Source organism: Chiloscyllium plagiosum, chromosome 25 (genome assembly GCF_004010195.1).
Source record: "Chiloscyllium plagiosum isolate BGI_BamShark_2017 chromosome 25, ASM401019v2, whole genome shotgun sequence".
In the NCBI taxonomy this organism is placed as follows: domain Eukaryota; kingdom Metazoa; phylum Chordata; class Chondrichthyes; order Orectolobiformes; family Hemiscylliidae; genus Chiloscyllium; species Chiloscyllium plagiosum.
The window spans coordinates 9,166,848-9,177,270 of record NC_057734.1 but is presented as its reverse complement, the minus strand read 5'-3'; the positions used below and the strand labels follow the sequence as shown (position 1 = coordinate 9,177,270).

The window sequence follows — 10,423 nt, the reverse complement described above, 5'->3', positions numbered from 1 at the left end:
ACTAGCCTAATGGAAATCATGTAAATATTAGGCTGTCAATTGTCACAAAAGCCTACCTGGTTCGTGAATGTCTTTTAGGGAAGGGACATTTGTCATCCTCACCTTCTCTAGTCCAGATATGACTCCGGTTTCACAGCAATGTGTTTTTCTATGGATGGGCAATAATTACAGGCCTAGCCAGCAATATCCTCTTCCCACGAATGAATTTTTTTTTAAGTCAGTGCTGGGGTCTCAACATTGAACAACTTATACAAATGACTCAAATGAAGGGACTAAAACATGGTTGCTAAATTTGCTGACAGCATAAATATAAGCCGGAAAGTGAAAGAGGTTAAAATGAAGGAGGCTACAATAGGATTTGAATAGATTAACTGAGTGGACAAAGATCTGACAAATGGTACATAAGGTAATAAAATGTGAAACTGTTCCTTTTAGTGGAAAGAAGCATGTGATCAGAATGGTGAAAGATTGCAGAGATCCAAATTGTAGAGAGACCTGGGTGCCCCTGTGTATACATTCTAAAAAAGATAGTTTGTTGGTACAGCAAATAATTAGAAAAGTAAATAGGATATTATCGTTTATTGTGTGGGGAATTAAATATACATTTGTGAACGTTATACTTCAACTATACAGGGACTGGTGAGAATGCATCTTGAGTACTGTGTATATTTTTGGTCACCTTACTTGCATTGGATATAAATGCATTGGAAGTCGTTCAGAGTAGTTTACGCCAATACCAAGAAAGCCTGGGTTGTCTTCTGAGGAAAGTTTGATGGGTGAGTCAAGAGTCAAGAGTAGGTTTATTTTTCATTTCTACCACATACAACTGATAAAAATGAGGCAGCGTTCCTCCTGGACCAAGGTGCTACATGGACACACAAGCTACACAATTATACGCAGAGTGGCATAAAGTGCATGAGAAGTGCAAAACACACCAGACAGCACAGTAATTCCTGACACATCAAGACAATAGGCACAGTGGAGTATAAATTACAGTGTAATAAACAAATGATAATAAATAAAACATTGTTCTAGCAGCAATTCTCAGTCGTGCAAAAATTTTCAGGTGGAATAGAATGTGATCATACGGTGTTCAGGAGCCTAATGGCTTGGGGGAAGAAACTGTTGCACAGAGACTGAATGCTGTGGTATGTTCTGCCAGATGGCAGGAGGGAGAAGAGGGTCTTCCACACATGCTCTTAGCCTTTCGGATGCAGCGTGTGGTGTAAATGTCTGTAATGGAAGGAAGAGAGGCACCACGTCCCAGTCTTTAATGTTTAATTTGTGTTTTTATAGTCAAACCCATACACAGTGTTCCATGGCCTACTGATATTACCACTGGACTGTTAATCAGCCGATGTTCTGAGGACTTGTGTATGAACGGCAGATGGTAGAATTTGAATTCAATAAATATTTGGAATTAAAAGTCTATTGATGACCATGTTGATTGTCGGAATAACCCACCTGGTTCAGTAATGCCCTTTAGGGAGGGAAATTGCCATCCTTACTTGGAAATTGCCAGACTACATGTGACTCCAGACCCATTGCAATGTGGTTGACTCTCAACTGCTCTCTGGGCAATAAATGCTGCCCAGCCAGCAATGTCCTCATCCCGTGAATAAAGAAAAAAACGCCAGAAATCTTTCACCTCTTCCACAAGCTCAATCTATGAATACCATGAGCAATCTTGATGTTTTTCCCGTAATTTTTGGCTTGTAAATACATTAATGAGGAGTCAGTCAGAACTGTATCAGCTATTCCATGTGAAACCCCACTTGATCTGAATCATTCCAAAGGGGAATAGATAGAATAGTGTTTCTTTATGGTGAAAATGAATGGAACAGGCTCTAAAAAAAAAGTTTCATAGGACCATGTAAGTGGGAGCTAAATTGTACGTCAAGTTAAAATTGAGAATTGGCACATTCCGAGTCCTGTGTTTGCCTGATCTAAAGCAAGTTTAGTCTCCAAAGTAGTTAGTGAAAAATGGAAGGCTGAAAATAAATCCAGCTGAATTGACCCAATAAATCCAAACATTAGGTGGTAGTTTCTGGGACAAAATAACTTCAAAAGTGAGTGTTTCATTCCAATGGTTTGTTATTCATTCGGTCTCCTAGCAGGCAGGACTGGCTCATGTCTGTACATCCATCTTTGCCATTATCCTAGTAGAGAGATTGAGAAAATAAAAATTTACTTAACAAAAAAAAAGCATGTGGAAGTGTCTATTTAAAATTGTGCTCTATGTGATGGCATTTATACAGAGAATCTACACTAAAGTGAACAATCAGAAATCCAGAAAAATATCAGCTGTATGCTAACAACTATAAGGTAATCACACTCTTGTTTGGAGATTTGGCAAAACAAATTAGGTGTTGATCAGGGTGTACATATAAACACATATTTATTCTTCCGCTTTCTGAAGTGACTAATCTTTCAACGTGCATATATTTTGGATCTGAAATCATATAGTAAATGCTTCCATTCCTCCTTGAATATAGCAGTGAATGGGAAACACAAAGCCAACATATTGTTGATGGTACAATATGTGATGCATTTGTTTAGAAACACAGGGACAGAAGGCCATTCAGCCCTCAGTATCTTACTCTACCATGCACCATAGAAGAGGGCTCACCCCCCACTTTTTCTGAGAGAAATTAGGGATGACATAGACAGTGATGTACATATCCTTTGAAAGAGTCAAGAAATCAAATTGGATTGTGATTGATTGTCATGTCAACTTCATCTATCATGAGGTTGCTACCCATCCAGTGAAAATCTAATGACTTTAGTCTTGAAAGTTCCAATTGCTTCCTAGTATCCATGGCTTTATGCACTTGTCCATGAAATCTTGGATTGTTTTAGTGAATTGTGGCCGACTTTTAAGGTTGCCTGTGATTACGTCTGCTTCACAGAGATGATCATGAGCAATCTGCAATGATCAGTGGGCAAAAACATAGCAGGTGGGGGAAATGTGAGGTTATGGATATGAGCAGGAAGAATAGAGGAGGACGAATAAATGGAGAAGGACTGCAGAAAGCTGTAGAACAGAGGGTTTAGGGATCCTTGCATATGAATCACAAACAGCTAGCAACCAAGTTCACCAGGTGATAGGGAAATGGGACTGCAGAGACAGGAGATCTGAAACCAGGCAGAAATTGCTGGAGAAACTCACGCATCTGGAAGCATCTGTAGGAAGAAAGCAGAGTTAACATTTCAAGACCAGTGATTCTTCATCATAATGGTGATGCTTCATGTGATAGTCACTGCAATTAAAATACTAACTTTGCTTTCTTCCCACAGACCATCTGAGTTCTCCAGTGATTTTTGCTTTCGTTATAAAAGTAGGGAGGTTTTGCTAAACCTACACAAGGCACTGGTTAGACTACAGCTGGAATACTATGAACATTTTGGGCCTCCTTAACCAAGGAAAGATACACTAGCAGATCACTCTGCATCTCGGAGTTTTCTAATCTCTGACCATTTATGCTTCATGTTATTCTGCCAAAATGGACAATTCACATTTTCCCACATTTTGTTCCATTTGCCACCAGTGTGCTTCAAAGTGCAGCATTGAAGTGCAAACTGTATTGTAGGAGGGTTGGAAAGGTACCATGTGGGGATGGTGATGTTGGCATGTGTCTAATGTGGACAATGGGGTGGGGGTGGTCACTGCCCATGGCTGCACCCTGAGATGTTTGGTCAATATAGTGTGGCGCTGGGAAAAGCACAGCAGGTCAGGCAGCATCCAAGGAGCAGGAGAATCCATGCTTTAGGCATAAGCCCTTCATCAGGACCTGAGATATTGGCAACTACTGTTCAAATGAACGGTCCGAGGAGCAGCAGTGAGCAAGAGTGGCCAGGCACGCATTCTGACATTGAATTTGGAGACTGTCGCCATCTTGTTTCTATCCTTGGAGAAGAAGCGGCAACATTAGCTGATGGTGGTGTGCTAATACATGCAAATGGATGTAAATAGACCACTCACCGCTCAGAAGAGAAATTCTCCTCTTATCGTCCAAAACGTGGTTGAAGAATTGAACTTTGCATTTTAGCATCAAGAATCTCACCTCTGCTATCTCACCCTGTTTTCCTGATTGAAGCACCAAAACTCATTGACTAGAACCAAATCAATGTATCTCTAAACATGAGTTTGTGAAAGAAATCTGTATGATTTGCATTTGTTTAAATCAATACAGTTAGTTCCACCATCCCATCAGTGAGTCTCCCTAGATTGTCCAGTGGAAGGATAAGATGGGACTCAATATGACTGCAACTGAGGTCAATTAGTCTCCTGATGCACATAGTCTAGGTTTGTGTATGGATAAGGGCCTTCAGAGAAAGCATGGGCTGGGATGTGGTGGATCAATTTAAAATAAAACTTTAATGATATGGTCTATTCTGTAAAGCAGTGAAGTGTGGCTTACATCTGGAATGTTAATGCCAGAAGCACAAAACTATCACAGAATCACCGAATGGTGCAGAAGGAGACCATTTGTCCCCTCATGCTTGCACTGGCTCTTCAGACTTGTCACTACCTGGTGCCAATCTCCTGCCTTCACTCTATATCCTGGCACACTGGTTCTATCCAAATACTCATCCAATGCCCACTTAATTGAACCTGCCTCTACCACACTCTTAGTGCATTCCAGACCTTAACTATTCACTGAAATTTTTCCCGATTTTATTTTCTCACATCACCGTAGCACTTTAAATCTGTGCCCTCTCATTCTTGTTCCTTTTACGAGTGGGAACAGCTTTTTCCTATCTACTCTGCCCAGCCCGCTCATGAATTTAAACAAAGATTTTTGAGGAATGGGAAACTGGACAAATTATTGTATCAAGGAGATGCATGATAAAAGTCAAGGAGGAGTATAAATCATATCAAACAGCTCTGCAGTCTGCTTCATAAAAACCTTTGAAAAAACGTTTCAACTTCACGATACCTATTCATCATTAAACGTTGTACTTTTTAAATAATTAGCAACAACTACCTTCTTAAATAGCAGTGCTATCTTATTGTAAACCCACCTATGCCACAGGTTGCTATGGACAATACTGTGCTATTGTTAGAAGTTGAATAACTCTACTTTGGAAAGATGGCACATGATTTAGCAATAGCAGTTGCCATGGGGGTGACCGCACTCAATGTAAATCTGGCTCCCCAATGGTAAGTGCCTTAATTGCAGCTTCTCAATGCTCTCGAACATCATTATCTTTCCACAGACACCCCATGGTGACTATTATTGTTTCAGCAACCTTGCTTCAGGGTACTTTGAATTTTGTTATTTTCATGAATTACTTATGAAAGGTTTCATTAGCAATGTCATTTGGGAACAATTTTTTTAGTTTGCCAAAGACACGGATAGAAGTGGTTGGAAGTCACACAGCACCAAGTTATAGCCTAATCATCCATTTGAAATCACAAGCTTTCAGAGCACTGTTCCTTCATCATGAAAAGAAATGTAAGATCATAAGAAATAGGAGCTGGAGCCAGCCATTTGACCCTTTGGATCTGGTCTGCCATTGAACAAGACCACAGCTGATATTCGACTTCAACTTCACCTTCCCATTATCCCCATTTCCCTTTGTGCCCAAAAGTCAATTCGCCTCTGTCTTGAGGGTACTCATTGACTGGGCATTCACAACTCGCTGGGATAGAGATTCATGTTTCTAAGAAAGAAGGAGTTTCTCCTTATCTCAGTCGGGACAGATCAGTCCTATGTTCTGAGACTGTGACCCCATGTTTTAAAATCCCCATCCGCTGGGCAGATTTTCTCAGTGTCCACCTGCTCTAAGCCCCTGATGGATTTTATGTGCTGAACCTTACATTTTTTTTTGGCTGGGAGTTTCTTTTCCCAAAATAGCCTTTTATCATCTCAGTATTCATCAGTCACCAAAAGATTTTGAATATGTTTCTGATTAGTTTGAACTAATTTTTCAATTGTTGTTGGAGTATGATTTTATTTTTAGATGAATAAATGTTATTATTAAATTATTGATTGTTACTGTAATGTCAAGAACTAGAGGGCATTGGTTGAGGGTGAGACGGGAAAGATTTAATAGGGATCCAACGGGCAACTTTTTCACGTAGAGGGTGGTGCGTGTTTGGAATGAGCTGCCCGAGGAGGTGGTAGAGGCTGGTACAAATATAGCATTTAAAAGGCATCTAGATGGGTATATGAATAGGAAGGGTTTATAGGAATATGGGCCAAATGCTGGCAAATAGAACTCAATTCATTAGGATATCTGGTCAACATGGATGAGTTGGACCGAAGGGTGTGTTTCCATGCTGTACATCTCTATGACACTATGATATGATTTCTATTCATTTACAGTGAGTGGGTGTCACTGGTCACATCAATATTTATTTCCCATCCCTAAATGCCCCTGAAAAAACACTTTCAAGAACCATTGCCAATCCTTCAATCGTCCTCTGAAGATCCCATGAATCACCTAAAACTTATTTACTAAATAATATCTTTAGCTTCATGCTTCCATGGGTTAAATTAACAGGCCAAAAAATCTGACTAGATTTTACAATGGGTAGGGCAATGCACACTATCATGCTATTGCCTAGATGTGGAGATGTTGGTGTTAGACTGGGGTGGGCAAAGCCAGAAGTCACACAACACCAGGTTATAGTCCAACAGGTTTATTTGAAATCACAAGCTTTCAGAGTACCTCAGGTGATGAAGGAGCAGTGCTCTGAAAGCTTGTTATTTTAAATAAACCTCTTGGATTATAACCTGGTGTCGTATGACTTCTGACCATGCTATAACCTCATCAGTGAACTTGACACTGGAATGAGCTCCTTCCAGATTACAGCTAGAACTATGGATGGTAAAGTCAAAAGCCATTTACCTTGGACTGCCATCAGCAATAGATGCAAGACAAAATTGCTGGCGAAACTCGGCAGGTTTGGAACCATCTTTGGAAAGAAAACAGAGTTAACATTTCAAGTTCTGTGACTCTTCAACAGAATTTTATCAGATCAGGTGATTGCATTTTTGACTAGAAACCGCTTAAGCTCCAGGGTTTAGATTTAAAACAGCAATTTCAACAATGGAAGAACATTTGCATTATTGTATGCTACAAATTCCAAAGCCAATGGAACGCAGTCAACCTGCCTAGAAGTAGCCAGTTGGCAACAATCATCTTAGATGTGTGCACATGATCCACCTCCTGAGCCGTTCATAAAATATACAAACAATCCATGTATTTACCTTGGTGTACAACAATCCATTAGGTGCAATCATTCTTGACAATGTTTAGAACAGGATTACTTTTTGACATAATCTAATCCTGTCTACAACATGATCTGGAATCAACTTGTTATGAAGTTGTTTGCACAGCCTTAGAGTAAAGGGAATATCTTTTAGAACAGAGATGAGGAGAAATTTCTTCAGCCAGAGAGTGGTGAATCTATAAAATTCATTGCCACAGAAGGCTGTGGAGGCCAGGTCATTGAGTATTTAAGACTGAGATAGATAGGTTCTTGATTGTCAAGGGAATCAAGGATTGCGGGCAGAAAGCAGGAGAATGGGGTTGAGAAACTTATCAGTCATGATTGAATAGCGGAGTGGACTCAATGGGCTGAATGGCCTAATCTCTGCCCCAATGTCTTATTCTCTTACCAATTGACCAGTTATGTTAATTGGTGAGAGGAAATCATGTGATGAGCCCTCTTTTTAAGAAACTCCCATTCTGTAGATCAGTCAGAAGAGAAGAGAGATGCTGAAGAAAGACTAGGAGTAGGCAATTTCTCTCTCTCTGACTATCAATCCTGCATCCATGAATCCTGACTATTGTTTAACCAGCTGTTCTCCATGGTCAGCATCTAAAAACAAACCCAGTAACTGTTAACTCCATGAATGGAAAATTCCTGTCAATATTGTCCCTTCTCAGAATTTGTTAAGCCCAGTGTGAAACCATTGATTTACCAACTCCAAATATAACTGACTTTCTGTCTTTGAAACTACTTAACCTTTCCTTCCACGATGTAATTTAATTGTGTGTGCATGTGAGAGAAAAAGCATTTTTATTGTTTTAATTTTGATTGAGTGTTAAGTCCAGTAAAATTGGTCTCTTTGAAGAAACTTACAAGAAAACCTGTCTATACTTGCCTTTCAAAGCCACAGCAAGTATAGCATGTACCATGGATTGATGTCTATCCAATGAGTAGTAAGTGGATTCCCTGAAAAAAAACCTCTGTTGTGAACAATTGAGGAGCGGAGAATAAGGGAACTATTCTAACATTTCCCATCTTATCATAATATTATGCTAAAATATTTTGCAACAGAATTTGGAACTATGCTTTGGGGTGGCACGATGACTCAGTGGTGAGCATTGCTGCCTTGCAGTACCAAGGACCTGGGTTTGATTTGGTAACTGTGTGGAGTTTGCACATTTTCCCTGTGTGCGTGTGTGAGTTTTCTCTGGGTGCTCTGGTTTCCTCCCACAGTCGGAAGATGTGCAAGTTAGGTGGATTGGCCAGGCTAGATTGCCCATAGTGTCCAGTAATGATTAGACTAGGTGGGTTAGCCATGGGAAATGTGGGGTTATAGGGATAGAATGGGCCTGGGTGGGATGCTCTTTGGAGGAACAGTGTCACTGGAGGTGCTGAATGGGCTTCCACATTGTAGAGATTCTATAAAAATGCTTGTTTTTTTAAAGTGTTCCATAGGATGTGAACATTACTAATGAAGCCAATATATGCACAAGGTGTTCTGCTCTCATGTGACAACTACATTCCTCTGCAGTGCCACACTATGGAAAACTGCTATAGAAAATTGCACTGGAGAAGATTGTTATGAAAAATCATTGTACTCATGCAGCAGAAAGGTTATCTATACAGTGTCCACAATTCATCCATCACGTTAGAGTAGATTTATGTAAATGAAACGCATGTTATACCAGAGTGACTGATAGCCAGTCCCTAAATGATTTTGAGAAGATGGTGGGGAACTACCTTCTTGAACCTCTCCGGTCTCTGTGATGTAGGAACACTCACAGTGCTGTTAGGAAGGCAGTTCCAGGATTTTGAACCAGCAATACTAAAAGAACTGCCATGGATTTTTAATTCAGCATGGTGCATGGCCAGGGATGGTCCATCCAGCTGGTGGTGTTCTCAATGAGCTTTTCTTGAAAATATACCTTGAAACTTTAATGTTTCTTAAGAATGATTCCAACAACATGGAAAAACATTTGGGGCAGCACGGTGGCTCAGTGGTTAGCATTGCTGCCTCACAGCGCCAGGGACCTGCGTTTGATTCCAGCCTTGGGTGACTGTGTGGAGTTTGCCTATTCTCCCCGTGTCTGCGTGGGTTTCCTCCCACAACCCAAAGATGTGCAGGTCATGTGAATTATCCATGCTTATCTGCCCATAGTGTTCAGGGATGTGGAGGTTAGGTGCATTATCAGGGGTAAAAAGAGGATGGGGAATGGGTCTGAGTGGGTTACTCTTCAGAATATCGGTGTGGACGTGTTGGGCCGAAGGGCCTGTTTCCACATTTTATGGACTCTAATTCATAATTAACATTTCTACCTAAAACAAAGCTTGTCATAGAGTCTCAGAGACGTACAGCATGAAAACAGACCTTACAGTCCAACTCGTCCATGCTGACCAGATATCCTAAATTAACCTAGTCCAATTTGCTAGCCCTTGTCCCCTATCCAGCTGAACCCTTCCTAGGATGTTGTAAAACATGAAAGGGTCCATAAAAGATTTATAAGGATGTTGGAGGGTTTGAACTATCAGGAGAGGTGACCTTATAGAGGTTTATAAAATCATGAGGGGCATGGATAGGGTAAATAGGCAAGGTCTTTTCCCTGAGGTGGAGGAGTTGAGAACTAGCTGGCATAGGTTTAAAGTTAGAGGGGAAAAATTTAAACGAGACCTAAGAGGCAACTTTTTCACGCAGAGGCTGGTGCATGTATGGAATGAGCTACCAGAGGAAGTGGCAGAGACTGGTACAATTACAACATTTAAAAGGCATCTGGATGGCCAACTGAAACTAGTGGCAATTTTGAAATCAATATAATGACACAAACTTGGTGGTAAACTATCATTTCATTGTTGCAATCAAAATAAAGATCACAGCATTTATTCATTTCTCTTTTGGAATTCAAAAATAAAACTTGTAATTTTCCTCACCTTCCAAATGCTGTCCTCCCACCCTCAGAGAAGGTTCCACTTTGCGAGAAGCTGCTTAATAACCATTGACATTGCATGACCCTAATGCAGCTGGTTAAATTCATATTCCCATGGTTACAGCAAGCCCTCCACATTCACACGTCAACCCTCCAGGGTGTGATTGATGTATATTTTGTCAGCTAGTCAGACTCCAGCCTCTTCGAGCAGCCTAAACAGCATGCCCTCTTAAGGCCGGGGGCTAAATCGCTTTCAACTCGAACTGGCCATCAACAT

At 40.6% G+C, this 10,423-nt stretch overlaps 1 long non-coding RNA gene across 1 annotated transcript; it reads right to left on the bottom strand.

The window, feature by feature from the left end:
* Positions 1-1,603: 1,603 nt before the first annotated feature.
* On the bottom strand, positions 1,604-10,195 carry LOC122562451. The gene is made up of 3 exons (XR_006315307.1): positions 10,151-10,195; positions 6,859-6,925; positions 1,604-2,159 (listed from the first exon to the last, which is right to left on the bottom strand). It is a non-coding gene; the product is annotated as an uncharacterized LOC122562451 (long non-coding RNA).
* Positions 10,196-10,423: the final 228 nt, after the last annotated feature.